Source organism: Astyanax mexicanus, chromosome 11 (assembly GCF_023375975.1).
Source record: "Astyanax mexicanus isolate ESR-SI-001 chromosome 11, AstMex3_surface, whole genome shotgun sequence".
NCBI classification, from domain to species: Eukaryota; Metazoa; Chordata; class Actinopteri; order Characiformes; family Acestrorhamphidae; genus Astyanax; species Astyanax mexicanus.
In genome coordinates, this window is record NC_064418.1 from 23,155,296 (window position 1) to 23,168,682 (window position 13,387).

Here is a 13,387-nt window from a genome sequence, read left to right on the forward strand (position 1 = left end):
ACTTGGGCTTTTAACATGTCACGATGGACGTGCTTTACCTTACATAGGTCATTTACTGGAGCAACTGTATAAACTGCTCCTTCCCCAACAGGAGCCCTCAGCACTTGATAAACAACAGAACTCCATACGTCATGAATTTTGTGGCGACCCCGAACAGTATTATCTCGCAGGTAAACCAACTGACCCTCCTGTAAGGGCAACTCGCGAACATGCTGGTCATGCCGTTCTTTCCGGCGACCAGCAGCTATCAAAAGTCGCTCACGGGCCCCCTCAAATGCCAACTTAAGCCTAGCCTGATGTTCCACCACCCAGTCCTGGATCTCCCCAGGTATGGGATCCTGTACCCGACCCAGCAGGAAATCTATGGGGAGTCTAGGTTCCTGACCAAACATCAGGAAGTATGGGGACTCTCCAGTACCCTGGTGAGGAGTAGTGTTGTAACAGAAGATTACCTGTGGCAAATGGGCCGCCCAGTCCAGCTTCCGAGAAGTCGGTAAAGTTCGTAGAAGATTATGCAACGTTCTATTAAAGCGCTCGCACTGCCCATTACCAGCCGGATGGTATGGGGTTGTCCGGGACTTCTCAATCCCATATAATTGGCAGAACTGCTGCATTAGAGAACTCTCAAAACTTCTCCCCTGATCAGAATGGATGCGACTCGGAACACCAAACTTGAAAAACCATTCTTTAAGCAGAACCTGTGCCACGGTAGAGGCACGCTGATCACGAGTGGGGACTGCTACGGTATATTTACTGAACACATCAGTCATGACAAGAATGTTTTCCAGCCCATTTCGGGATGGCTCCAACATGGTAAAATCAATGGCCAAGATCTCATTAGGCCTAGATGCTAGCAAATGACCCATGAAACTGTGGGGTACCCGTCCAGAATCCTTGGCGACTTGACATCGCTCACACTCTTGGCACCACTGTTTAATGTCCGCAGACATCCCTGGCCAATAGCAACGTTGCCTTACCAATTCTGTTGTCCTCTCAATGCCCTGATGGCCATGCTCCTGATGCAAGTTTCGTAATATTTCTGGCTTAAGGACTGCAGGCAAAATTAGTTGGAGATTTTCCTCCCCCCCATCTGACCTGAACATCCGGCGATGTAACACTCCCCCTTTCTCGACCAGCCTGTCCCACTGACGCAACAGTGCCATGGCTGGTCTTGAGATCTGACGTCTCTCTGCAGGGGAGGGCTGAACCTGTTTTTCCCAAAAAGACAAAACCTCTTTAAGAACAGAGTCTGCGTCCTGCAAGGAACGGATATCTAAAGAACTACTACCTGGGAGCACCGAGACCACGGTCTGCGTCGCAGATATCAAGGGGTCCACCTGGGAGGCCTGTTGGATTGGCACAGGAAGTGAGGTACCTGGGAGGTATTCTTCCAGACCAGGGCCTGGCGGATGCTGGCGGGACAATGCATCGGCATTCTTGTTGCTGCGACCTGAGCGATATTTTATTTGAAAATCAAAAGCTGCAAGTTGCGCGGCCCATCGGTGCTCCGTCGCTCCTAGTTTTGCCGACTGAAGATAACTCAAAGGATTATTGTCCGTAAACACCACACACTTGTGCCCCAAGAGGTACTCACGAAACTTTTCTGTCATGGCCCACTTGAGCGCAAGAAATTCCAACTTCATGGAACTATAGTTGACCATGTTGCGCTCAGGGGGCCGAAGACCTCGACTGGCATACGCCACTGGCCGGACACCACCTTCATGTTCTTGCGAGAGCACAGCCCCCAGGCCACTATGGCTAGCATCGATCTCCAAGATGAAGGGAAGCGAGAAATCTGCATATGCCAGAACTGGAGCTGAAACCAACTTACCCTTTAAAGCCTCGAAACTGTTTTCACATTGGGGGGTCCAAGCCATCCCCAAAGCCTGTCCTAACCCCTTTTTACTTTTGGTGCCTACGAGTGTAGCCACCAACTTATGCAAAGGGCCTGCTAATTGAGCAAATCCCTCCACAAATCGCCTGTAATAACTGGCAAACCCTAAAAAGGAGCGCAGCTCTGACACGTTGCCGGGACGCTGCCACTGTGCTACTGCCTCGATCTTAGCAGGATCAGTAGAAACTCCGTTACTGGAAATAACATGTCCCAGGTAGCTCACTTCCTGTTGGAAAAAGACACATTTCTCTAGCTTAGCTTTCAAGCCCTCCTTTTGGAGGCGCCCAAGCACAACCTCCAGCCGCTGCAAATGCTGGGAAACAGAGGACGAAAACACAATAATATCATCCAAATACAGAAGTAGTGATTGATACTGCTGATCCCCAAACATCCGTTGCATCAACCTTTGGAAAGTACTTGGAGCGTTGCAGAGTCCAAAGGGCATACGGTTCCACTCGAATAGGCCAAATGGTGTACAAAAAGCAGTCTTAGCCTTGTCCTGTTCTGCTACCGGGACCTGATTATACCCACTGGCAAGGTCCAAGGTTGAAAACCAGCGAGCTCCAGAAAGTGCGTCCAAACTCTCCTCAATGCGAGGCAGAGGAAAAGCATCCTTGCGTGTCTTGCTATTAAGCAACCGATAATCCACACACATACGCAAGGTACCATCCTTCTTTTTAACTAGTACGATAGGGGACGCGTAGGGACTGCTACTCTCCCTCACAACCTGAGCCTCAAGAAGCTGATCAATGTGTGCCTTTACCAGTTCGTACTCAGATGGCGGAATGCGTCTATACCTCTGCCGCACTGGCACGCTATCCAACAAAGGGATTTCATGTGTGATTAGGTTTGTACAACCCAAATCACCCTCATGAGCTGAGAAAACGGAACTATATTTCTGTAAGAGGGATCTAACCTCCTTCTGTTCCTGATCAGGCAAAGCAGACAAATCAACACTCTCTACGCCAGCCTGTGCAGAATTAACAGCTACTTGGGATGACACTGTGGCAGTGGTGGACCTAACCTCAGTAACCCCAGAAGGTAAGCTGACAACCTGGACTGCACTTAAAGAACCCAAACGGGTATGCGGATGGAGAAGAACTTCAGTAGTCCCCACATTAACTACCGGAACGTAAACCGTGCCTCTGATAACCTGAACAAGACAGGGAGAAACCAACAAACCTGCAGGGAGGCCAGCCTCAAAAGGCTCAAAAAGTGCAGACCGACCAAAAGACGGTTCTGGACAAGTGCTAGCAACCAATTTTATCACACCACCAGGTATACGCAACACCTGACTTCCTCGAACCTTTACGGTACCCACAGGGTCTCTAGGAACTTTGGTGGCAGACTGATGGCACTGCTGCAAAGCATCAATAACTGGACTGGGAGCCTGCACCACTGAAGGCAACTCAAAAAAAGAAGGACCATGTAATCCAAACAGCTCTTGATAGCACCGGCTAATGACGTTCATCCCCAAAACACCAGGGACTGCAGACGAGGCACCAGGAGGATCCTTCACGACTAAGATCCCACAACGAGGCATAATCTTGTTACACAGCAAAACATCCAACTCTAAATAACCTATGTAAGGGATATCCAGCCCATTAGCTGCCCGAAGCTGTAACCAATGACAGGACTGAAGCCTATCATGCCCCCAAGGTTCAAACTGTTTCAAAAAGAAGCTCTCTGTTACTGTAGACACCATGGAACCAGTATCTAGCAGACAAGAAACCATAACATCAGCAATCAAAACATTAATGACTGGACAAGAAGATATAAGCCTAGACACAGCACCTGCCCTTGAGCCTAAAGACACCCCCTCTGAACTGTGGCTCTGCAGTTCAGTGGGCTTCAGTTTTCCGACTGCTGTGAAGGGTGAGAGGACCTACCCACGTTTGACGGTGGACCCCTAGGCTGTGGAAAAACACGTTCCCCATCACAATCCCTCGCAAAATGACCAGGCTGTTGGCATCGTCGGCAAATCACACGTCCCTGATGAGAAGGACGAATAGGCCAAGAGGGGCTCTGCAAAGAAGCAACAGTTTTAGTTAACTGGTTAAGCTGCTCTTGCTGACGCTTCAAAATTTCCTTTAACTCCCCAAACTCGGATGACTGAGAGACACCTGAAGGGGCTGGGCGGGAACCTCCCTGTACACCATACTGTAGACCATAAGCAGATGGCAGAGAAAAACTACGCTCTCTAGCACCTCCTGGTAACCCCTCCCTCTCCCATCGAATAGCTTCCCCACGTACCTCCAACAAGGTAGCAGTAGGCTGCCGGCGAACAAACTGCTTTAACTCCCGACGAAGAGCCCCATCTAAAACATGCTCTACAAACTGATCCCGAAGTAAAATACTTACATTGAGCATCCCCTCTGGAGCATGCTGCTGTACAGATTCCATTAAACCCATTAAGGCCAAGGAAAACTCCTGTAAAGTTTCTCCTTCCTGCTGTTTTCTTGAGAAAAAGGCCTGTTGTAACGTAACATAAGACTGGGAGCTACTGTAAAGATATTTTAAAATGGCTAGAACTCTGGCTGGATCCCCTCGGTCTACACTAGGGCGATATTTTATCTCTTCCCTTGCTTCCCCTTCCAAATGATCAAAAATAAAGAAAGCCTGATCAGCTACTGAAAGGTGACGGACCCGCATACAAGCCTGTATCTCCTCTATCCATTCCACTATACCCATCCCAGTCTTACCATTAAAGAACGGGCACTTTCGATCTCGCGGAATAACCACAAAACGCTCTGTAACAGCACTAGCACTGGCAGGTGGAACATTACTTACCATAACAGGAGAAGCTGAAGTAGCTACATTAGGACCAGGTAAAGCAGCAGCCCTTTCCTGCAGTAGTCGCTCATTATCAGCCTTAAGCTGCAAAACTAGATCTCTGAGCTGCTGTATCTCGTCCTCCATCCCAACAAAGGGTGAGCTGCACCAAAACTCAAAACAAATTAGTTAACAATCCAAATCTTCAAACAAATGCTGCTGTTTTGTCTCTACCTTCAACACCAAATCACAAATAACTTTTCAAAACAGAATTATTACAAAAATGGACACCACGTCTCCGGATCTCTAAAAGTGAAACCCTGCCGACTACGCCAAATGTGGCAAGAGAGAGTAAGAATACTAATAAATATTTATAGTAAATAGTGCACGACTACGCCACCTAAGGGAATTTCACCCCTAGGAAATATAACTGGCCCTTAAAGCCAAGAAAATTAAAGACACGCAGATCTAGAACACTTTGAGACCAGAGACGGAGTTCCAAATATTTAAACAATTTTATTAACAATTATTTTTAAAACATTCACACACACACACAAACACTGGACAGACAAATTAATATTAAGACTCAGGCCAGGACTGGACTGAGGGCTTACCGCGGCAGGAAGGAGCAGAAAAAGGATACGAGGTCACCTACACTACACACACCACACGTGACTGCACTGCATATCTCAAACACCAAGTGCTCTACACTACAGAATGGTGAAAAGATACTCCACACCCCAAGCTCTGTCGCTTTGGCCCGCAGCTCCTGTCCAGCCAAAAAAAGAAACAAAATTAAGTATGGTAAATGGTGGAGGGGAGAGACCACTAATAATTTTACCAGAACTATATTTCAAATTAAAACTACACAATTAATTACGACAATTATATAAAAGAGTAAAACACTTATCTTATTTAGTCCTGGTCTCTCGCAGCCCCTCTTTACCACACCACAGTACAACCACCACAACACACACACACACACACACACACACACACACACACACACAAAACTCACACAGTTCTGCTAAACAGAAGAGAAGAAAGTCCAAATAACCAAAATTAACCCAAATTAAAGTAATCCAAACACAAAATACAAAAATCAGGAAAGTGCAGTCGACTGACTGCACTAATCTTCAAAATAAAATCATCCCACCAAATTAACCAACACTCAAACTCAAATTATAAAGAAATCAAATATATGAAACAAATGAGAAATACTTAATAAATGACAAGACACCAAATCATAAATGAGAAAGTAGTCAATAAGAAATCAACCCTAATTCCATACAAAACAAAAAGAAGCCACAGATAGTTAGGGTTGATAACGCAAAGCAAAATTATAAAAATAGAATACAAACTCAGGCAAAACAGAAACCAAATTTAAACAAAGATATAATAATCCAAAACAAAGAATGAATAAGACAGAAAATAGCAAAAGAAAATTAACAACAAAAATAGAGAAACAAAACAGCAGCACTGTGAGAAGCTAAAAGCCACAATCAGCACAGTCTGGGTGAGAAAACCTATAAAATACACACATTTTAATTAAACCATTTAAAATAGCCAATTTGAGAATTAATAAAATACTATACTTACATACAGCATGCAGTTTCCCCAAACAATCAGGGTTAGAGTGCAGAGAGCAGACAACACCACTGGCAATCACAGCTGGTGCAGCAAACAGCAGCTAGCAGAAAATGGCACGGCAGACACAGGAAATGGCCACAGCAGACGATCAGCTACAGCACGGCAACAGCACAGCCACACGGCCGCTATCCCTACCCCCAATCCAAAAGAGCAAGTCAGCTGTAATTCTAAAATCACGCTCAAACTAACAAAATAAGCAGAGCAGACCTACCTTATGAAACTGAAAGTGAAACTAGACCCACAAGAGCACAATACAACGCTGCTGGGCTGGCAAACCAGCCGAAAATCTTCAAGTCTACAAGTAAAATGTGCTAATGAGTTAATCAAGTCACACAGTAAGATTATAACCAACTACTGTAGCCACAAATACCTTCTTTGGAAGTGAGCCAAAAACCGCGCTAAATCAACCAAGCTGAATGCCGCTGGACCGGAAGTGAGACGCTCCGGGAGAGAGAGGAGTGGGGGACAGGAAGCGCACACCAAATAAGGGTCCCCCATCTATATATAGGGGATAGAAATCCCGCCCAGCACCTTAAAGCGCCCGCACACCATTATTAAATTAAGAACTGTAGGTGGGGTAAACAAAACCCCTCCTGCTACATCTGGCATTGTGGCCAAATGGCAAGGTGTCGATCTCGTAAACCGACGATCACAGCCTTGATCCCTTTCCGTGCCTGAAGGGCTGTTGTGTCTTTCTGTTGAAAATTTCTGGCTTGCTTTAGCATGCTCTTTCAAACATATCTCTGAGACTGTAGGTTGCCCTAAAAGCATGGAAACAATGCAGCATCTTAAGGATGCTGTCTTTGGAAGTCTGCAGAGTTTTGTTGCCAGGATGACAGTGTACACATACGCGACTTTTGTGAGGGGATGTAGCTCAGTGGTAGAGCGCATGCTTTGCATGTATGAGGTCCTGGGTTCAATCCCCAGCATCTCCATTTCTGCTGTTTTGCAACTTGACAGTAAACATAAAGCCCATGTCTCTGGAAATTGCACAATAAAATCGGCATGTGTACAAGGCATTTGCTGATGAAGTAGCTTTATAAATCTCATTTCTTATAGGCTTCATAATTGCATGCTATAGATTTCTACTCAACTGCCTTTCACAGACAACTCTGCCCTGTGTTCTCAAGCCCACACTTATATTGTAGAAGTGGCGCAATTGCCAAGTTGCCTGGCGTTGGTCTTGTGAACTGAAGCTCACAGGTTTGATCTCTGTTTGTCCCTATTTGTTGATGCAAGAAAAAAGTAAAGTGGCTTAATTGCAGTTTACCATACTTGTTGCTCAAAACCTTCCTACCTCACTGCATGTTTTAATTGAGGGTGCTCTAATGTCTGTGTTACCTTCTGGTTTTCTGCTTTTTAGTTGGACCTCTGTCCAATTCAACATCTGTCTGTTCTTCTTTGCTTTGGTATGCTCTTTCCAATGTATTTGTGACATTGTCGGTTGTTCTAAAAGCATGGGAAAATGCAACAGCTTAACATTAGTCTTTTGCAAGTCTGTACATTTGTCTTGCAATGATAACAGTACACCAATGGCATTGGTTCTTGTCGGGGTGTAGCTCAGTGGTAGATCGCCAGTTCAATCCCCAGTATCTGCTTTGCTGCCGTTTTGCACCTTGAAATAAAACATGAAGCACACATCTATAGAATTTGCAAAAAAGGTGCATTTGTACAAGGCATTTGCTGATGAAGAAACTTGATAGATCTGGTTTGTAGCCTTCATAATTTAGATAGATTTCTTCTTAAGTCCTTTTGAGAGTCAACTCTGCTGTGAGTTCTCAAACTATATGTCCCCAGTCTACGTGGCACAATGTCCAAGTGGCTTGGCATTGGTCTTGTGAACAGAAGAATGTCGGTTTGATCCACGTTCATGCAGTTTTGTTCATGCAAGACAACAAGCAAAGAAGCTTAATTAAAGCTTTCCATACTTGTTCCTCAAAAGCCTCCTTGCTCAGTGCATTGATTGATTGCGGGTGCTATGTTGTATCTACTAAGTGACAGGACATTGCTTGCTGTCTGGCATGGTGGCCAAGTGGTAAGGCGTCGGTCTCGTAAACCGAAGATCACGGGTTCGACCCCCGTCCGTGCCTGAAGGGGTGTTGTGTCTTTCTGTTGAAAATGTTTGGCTTGCTTTAGCATGCTCTTTCAAACATATCTCTGAGACTGTAGGTTGTCCTAAAAGCATGGAAACAATGCAGCAGTTTAAGGATGCTGCTTTTGCAAGTCTCCAGAGTTTTGTTATCAGGATGACACCATACAAAGCGATTAACTTTGTGAGGGGATGTAGCTCAGTGGTAGAGCGCATGCTTCGCATGTATGAGGTCCTGGGTTCAATCCCCAGCATCTCCATTTCTGCTGTTTTGCAACTTGAAAGTAGGCATAAATTTGCACAATAAAATCGGCATTTGTACAAGGCATTTGCTGATGAAGTAGTTTGATAAATTTGATTTCTTATAGGCTTCATAATTGCATGCTATAGAGTTCTACTCAACTGCCTTTCGCAGACAACTCTGCCCTGTGCTCTCAAGTCCATAAAGCACACATCTATAGAATTTGCAAAAAAGGTGCATTTGTACAAGGCATTTTTGCTGATGAAGAACCTTGATAGATCTGGTTTGTAGCCTTCATAAAGGCATGCTATAGATTTCTGCTGAAGTCCTTTTCAGATTCAACTCTGCTGTGAGTTCTCAAACTATATGTCCCCAGTCTACGTGGCACAATGGCCAAGTGCCCTTTGCTGAACGTAGGTCTCTTAAGAGAGGGACTAGACATAGGGGGCACCCGGATTTGAACCGGGGACCTCTTGCTATGCAGTCAAATGCTCTCCCACTGATCGTAAAAGTAATATCTATTAAATGAACTGAAATGTATGGATTGTGCGGTGTGAAACCAAATCTTAACCAAAGTACCTAAATATATACTGGTAGGCAAAACTCACTGCTAAACACAAAGCAGCCTTAAGAGAGGAAATGGACATATTGGTCATGCGGATTTGAACCGGGGACCTCTTGATCTATAGTCAAACTCCCTACCACTGAGCTATGCCCCCTTCAATACAACCTCCCTTAAAATATATGGATCCTACATTGATCTTAGTCAGATAAAAAATAGCCCTTAAGCAAGGGATTGGACAAAAGGGGCACCCGGATCTGAACTATACTCCCTTGAAGGTAATATCTATTAAAATGGACTAAAATGCATGGATTCTACTATGTGAAAGCAAATCTTAGCCAAAGTACCCTAAAAGGTAGCCAATACCCATTGCTGAATATAGCACCCTTAAGAGATGGACTGGACATAAGGGGAACCCTATGAACTGAAATGCATTGATTCTACTTTGTGAAAGCAAGCCAAAGCAACCTATACCCATTCCTGAACATAGCACCTTTTTATGAGAAGCACTGGGCATAGGGGGCACCCAGATTTGAAGCGAGGACCTCTTGATCTGCAGTCAAATGCTGTACCACTGAGCTATACTCCTTTCGATATACACCGGCTTAAAATGTATGGATTCTACCTTGTAATACAAATCTTAGCCAGATTACACAAATGTAAACTGGTAGCCAACAGGCATTGCTAAAAGTACAGCCTTAAAGCAAGGGACTGGATATAGGGGGCACCCGGATTTGAACCAGGGACCTCTTGATCTGCAGTCAAATGCTCTACCACTGAGCTATACCCCCTGGAACATAGTAAGTACTAAAATGAACTGAAATGCATGGATCCTACTTTGTAAAACCAAATCTTAGCCTAAGTACCCGTTGCTGAACTTAGCACCCTTAAGAGAGGGACTGGACATAGGGGGCACCCAGATTTGAACTGGGGACCTCTTGATCTGCAGTCAAATGCTCTACCACTGAGCTATACCCCCTTCAATGCAACCCACCTTAAGCAAGGGACTTGACAAAAGGGGCACCTGGATCTGAACTAAACTCCTTTAAAGGTAATATCTATTAAAATGGAGTGAAATGCATGGATTCTACTTTGTAAAACCAAATCTTAGCCAAAGAACCCATTGCTGAACAGAGCATCCTTCAGAGAGGCAATAGACATACGGGGCACCCGGATTTTAAGGTTTAATGTGGTGATGTAGCTCAGTGGTAGAGCGCATGCTTTGCGTGTATGAGGTCCTGGGTTCAATCCCCAGTATCTCCATTGCTGCTGTTTCATGCATTGAAGTTAAACATGAAGCACACATCTATAGAATTTGCAAAAACAGCGCATTTGTACAAGGCATTTGCTGAATAAAGAACCTTGATAGATCTGGTTTGTAGCCTTCATAATGGCATGCTATAGCTTTCTTCTTAAGTCCTTTTGAGAGTCAAGTCTGCTGTGAGTTCTCAAACTATATGTCCCCACTCTACATGGCACAATGTCCAAGTGGCTTGGCGTTGGTCTTGTAACCAGAAGAACATGGGTTTTATCCACTTTCATGCATTTTTGTTCATGCAAGACAACAAGCAAAGAAGCTTAATTAAAGGTCTCCATACTTGTTCCTCAGGAACCTCCTTCCTCGGTGCATTGCCTGATTGCGGGTGCTATGTTGTATCTACTAAATGACAGGACATTGCTTGTTGTCTGGCATTGTGGCCAAATGGCAAGGTGTCGATCTCGTAAACCGACGATCACAGCCTTGATCCCTTTCCGTGCCTGAAGGGCTGTTGTGTCTTTCTGTTGAAAATTTCTGGCTTGCTTTAGCATGCTCTTTCAAACATATCTCTGAGACTGTAGGTTGCCCTAAAAGCATGGAAACAATGCAGCATCTTAAGGATGCTGTCTTTGGAAGTCTGCAGAGTTTTGTTGCCAGGATGACAGTGTACACATACGCGACTTTTGTGAGGGGATGTAGCTCAGTGGTAGAGCGCATGCTTTGCATGTATGAGGTCCTGGGTTCAATCCCCAGCATCTCCATTTCTGCTGTTTTGCAACTTGAAAGTAAACATAAAGCCCATGTCTCTGGAAATTGCACAATAAAATCGGCATGTGTACAAGGCATTTGCTGATGAAGTAGCTTTATAAATCTCATTTCTTATAGGCTTCATAATTGCATGCTATAGATTTCTACTCAACTGCCTTTCACAGACAACTCTGCCCTGTGTTCTCAAGCCCACACTTATATTGTAGAAGTGGCGCAATTGCCAAGTTGCCTGGCGTTGGTCTTGTGAACTGAAGCTCACAGGTTTGATCTCTGTTTGTCCCTATTTGTTGATGCAAGAAAAAAGTAAAGTGGTTTAATTGCAGTTTACCATACTTGTTGCTCAAAACCTTCCTACCTCACTGCATGTTTTAATTGAGGGTGCTCTAATGTCTGTGTTACCTTCTGGTTTTCTGCTTTTTAGTTGGACCTCTGTCCAATTCAACATCTGTCTGTTCTTCTTTGCTTTGGTATGCTCTTTCCAATGTATTTGTGACATTGTCGGTTGTTCTAAAAGCATGGGAAAATGCAACAGCTTAACATTAGTCTTTTGCAAGTCTGTACATTTGTCTTGCAATGATAACAGTACACCAATGGCATTGGTTCTTGTCGGGGTGTAGCTCAGTGGTAGATCGCGTGCTTTGCATGCATGAAGTCGTGGGTTCAATCCCCAGTATCTGCTTTGCTGCCGTTTTGCACCTTGAAATAAAACATGAAGCACACATCTATAGAATTTGCAAAAAAGGTGCATTTGTACAAGGCATTTGCTGATGAAGAACCTTGATAGATCTGGTTTGTAGCCTTCATAATAGCATGCTATAGATTTCTTCTTAAGTCCTTTTGAGAGTCAACTCTGCTGTGAGTTCTCAAACTATATGTCCCCACTCTACATGGCACAATGTCCAAGTGGCTTGGCGTTGGTCTTGTAACCAGAAGAACGTGGGTTTTATCCACTTTCATGCATTTTTGTTCATGCAAGACAACAAGCAAAGAAGCTTAATTAAAGGTCTCCATACTTGTTCCTCAGGAACCTCCTTCCTCGGTGCATTGCCTGATTGCGGGTGCTATGTTGTGTCTACTAAATGACAGGACATTGCTTGTTGTCTGGCATTGTGGCCAAATGGCAAGGTGTCGATCTCGTAAACCGACGATCACAGCCTTGATCCCTTTCCGTGCCTGAAGGGCTGTTGTGTCTTTCTGTTGAAAATTTCTGGCTTGCTTTAGCATGCTCTTTCAAACATATCTCTGAGACTGTAGGTTGCCCTAAAAGCATGGAAACAATGCAGCATCTTAAGGATGCTGTCTTTGGAAGTCTGCAGAGTTTTGTTGCCAGGATGACAGTGTACACATACACGACTTTTGTGAGGGGATGTAGCTCAGTGGTAGAGCGCATGCTTTGCATGTATGAGGTCCTGGGTTCAATCCCCAGCATCTCCATTTCTGCTGTTTTGCAACTTGAAAGTAAACATAAAGCCCATGTCTCTGGAAATTGCACAATAAAATCGGCATGTTTACAAGGCATTTGCTGATGAAGTAGCTTTATAAATCTCATTTCTTATAGGCTTCATAATTGCATGCTATAGATTTCTACTCAACTGCCTTTCACAGACAACTCTGCCCTGTGTTCTCAAGCCCACACTTATATTGTAGAAGTGGCGCAATTGCCAAGTTGCCTGGCGTTGGTCTTGTGAACTGAAGCTCACAGGTTTGATCTCTGTTTGTCCCTATTTGTTGATGCAAGAAAAAAGTAAAGTGGCTTAATTGCAGTTTACCATACTTGTTGCTCAAAACCTTCCTACCTCACTGCATGTTTTAATTGAGGGTGCTCTAATGTCTGTGTTACCTTCTGGTTTTCTGCTTTTTAGTTGGACCTCTGTCCAATTCAACATCTGTCTGTTCTTCTTTGCTTTGGTATGCTCTTTCCAATGTATTTGTGACATTGTCGGTTGTTCTAAAAGCATGGGAAAATGCAACAGCTTAACATTAGTCTTTTGCAAGTCTGTACATTTGTCTTGCAATGATAACAGTACACCAATGGCATTGGTTCTTGTCGGGGTGTAGCTCAGTGGTAGATCGCGTGCTTTGCATGCATGAAGTCGTGGGTTCAATCCCCAGTATCTGCTTTGCTGCCGTTTTGCACCTTGAAATAAAACATG

The 13,387-nt window shown here is 44.4% G+C and overlaps 8 non-coding genes across 8 annotated transcripts; 6 read left to right on the forward strand and 2 right to left on the reverse strand.

Moving 5' to 3' along the window:
- Positions 1 to 7,179: 7,179 nt before the first annotated feature.
- Positions 7,180 to 7,251, forward strand: trnaa-ugc (transfer RNA alanine (anticodon UGC)). Its single transcript has one exon. It is a non-coding gene; the product is annotated as a tRNA-Ala (tRNA).
- Positions 7,252 to 8,334: 1,083 nt separating this feature from the next.
- On the forward strand, positions 8,335 to 8,406 carry trnat-cgu (transfer RNA threonine (anticodon CGU)). The gene has a single exon. It is a non-coding gene; the product is annotated as a tRNA-Thr (tRNA).
- Positions 8,407 to 8,593: 187 nt separating this feature from the next.
- trnaa-cgc (transfer RNA alanine (anticodon CGC)) lies at positions 8,594 to 8,665 on the forward strand. Its single transcript has one exon. It is a non-coding gene; the product is annotated as a tRNA-Ala (tRNA).
- Positions 8,666 to 9,927: 1,262 nt separating this feature from the next.
- On the reverse strand, positions 9,928 to 9,999 carry trnac-gca (transfer RNA cysteine (anticodon GCA)). The gene has a single exon. It is a non-coding gene; the product is annotated as a tRNA-Cys (tRNA).
- Positions 10,000 to 10,115: 116 nt separating this feature from the next.
- Positions 10,116 to 10,187, reverse strand: trnac-gca (transfer RNA cysteine (anticodon GCA)). Its single transcript has one exon. It is a non-coding gene; the product is annotated as a tRNA-Cys (tRNA).
- A 212-nt stretch (positions 10,188 to 10,399) lies between these two features.
- On the forward strand, positions 10,400 to 10,471 carry trnaa-ugc (transfer RNA alanine (anticodon UGC)). The gene has a single exon. It is a non-coding gene; the product is annotated as a tRNA-Ala (tRNA).
- A 684-nt stretch (positions 10,472 to 11,155) lies between these two features.
- trnaa-ugc (transfer RNA alanine (anticodon UGC)) lies at positions 11,156 to 11,227 on the forward strand. The gene has a single exon. It is a non-coding gene; the product is annotated as a tRNA-Ala (tRNA).
- Positions 11,228 to 12,596: 1,369 nt separating this feature from the next.
- trnaa-ugc (transfer RNA alanine (anticodon UGC)) lies at positions 12,597 to 12,668 on the forward strand. The gene has a single exon. It is a non-coding gene; the product is annotated as a tRNA-Ala (tRNA).
- The last annotated feature ends 719 nt before the right edge of the window (positions 12,669 to 13,387 follow it).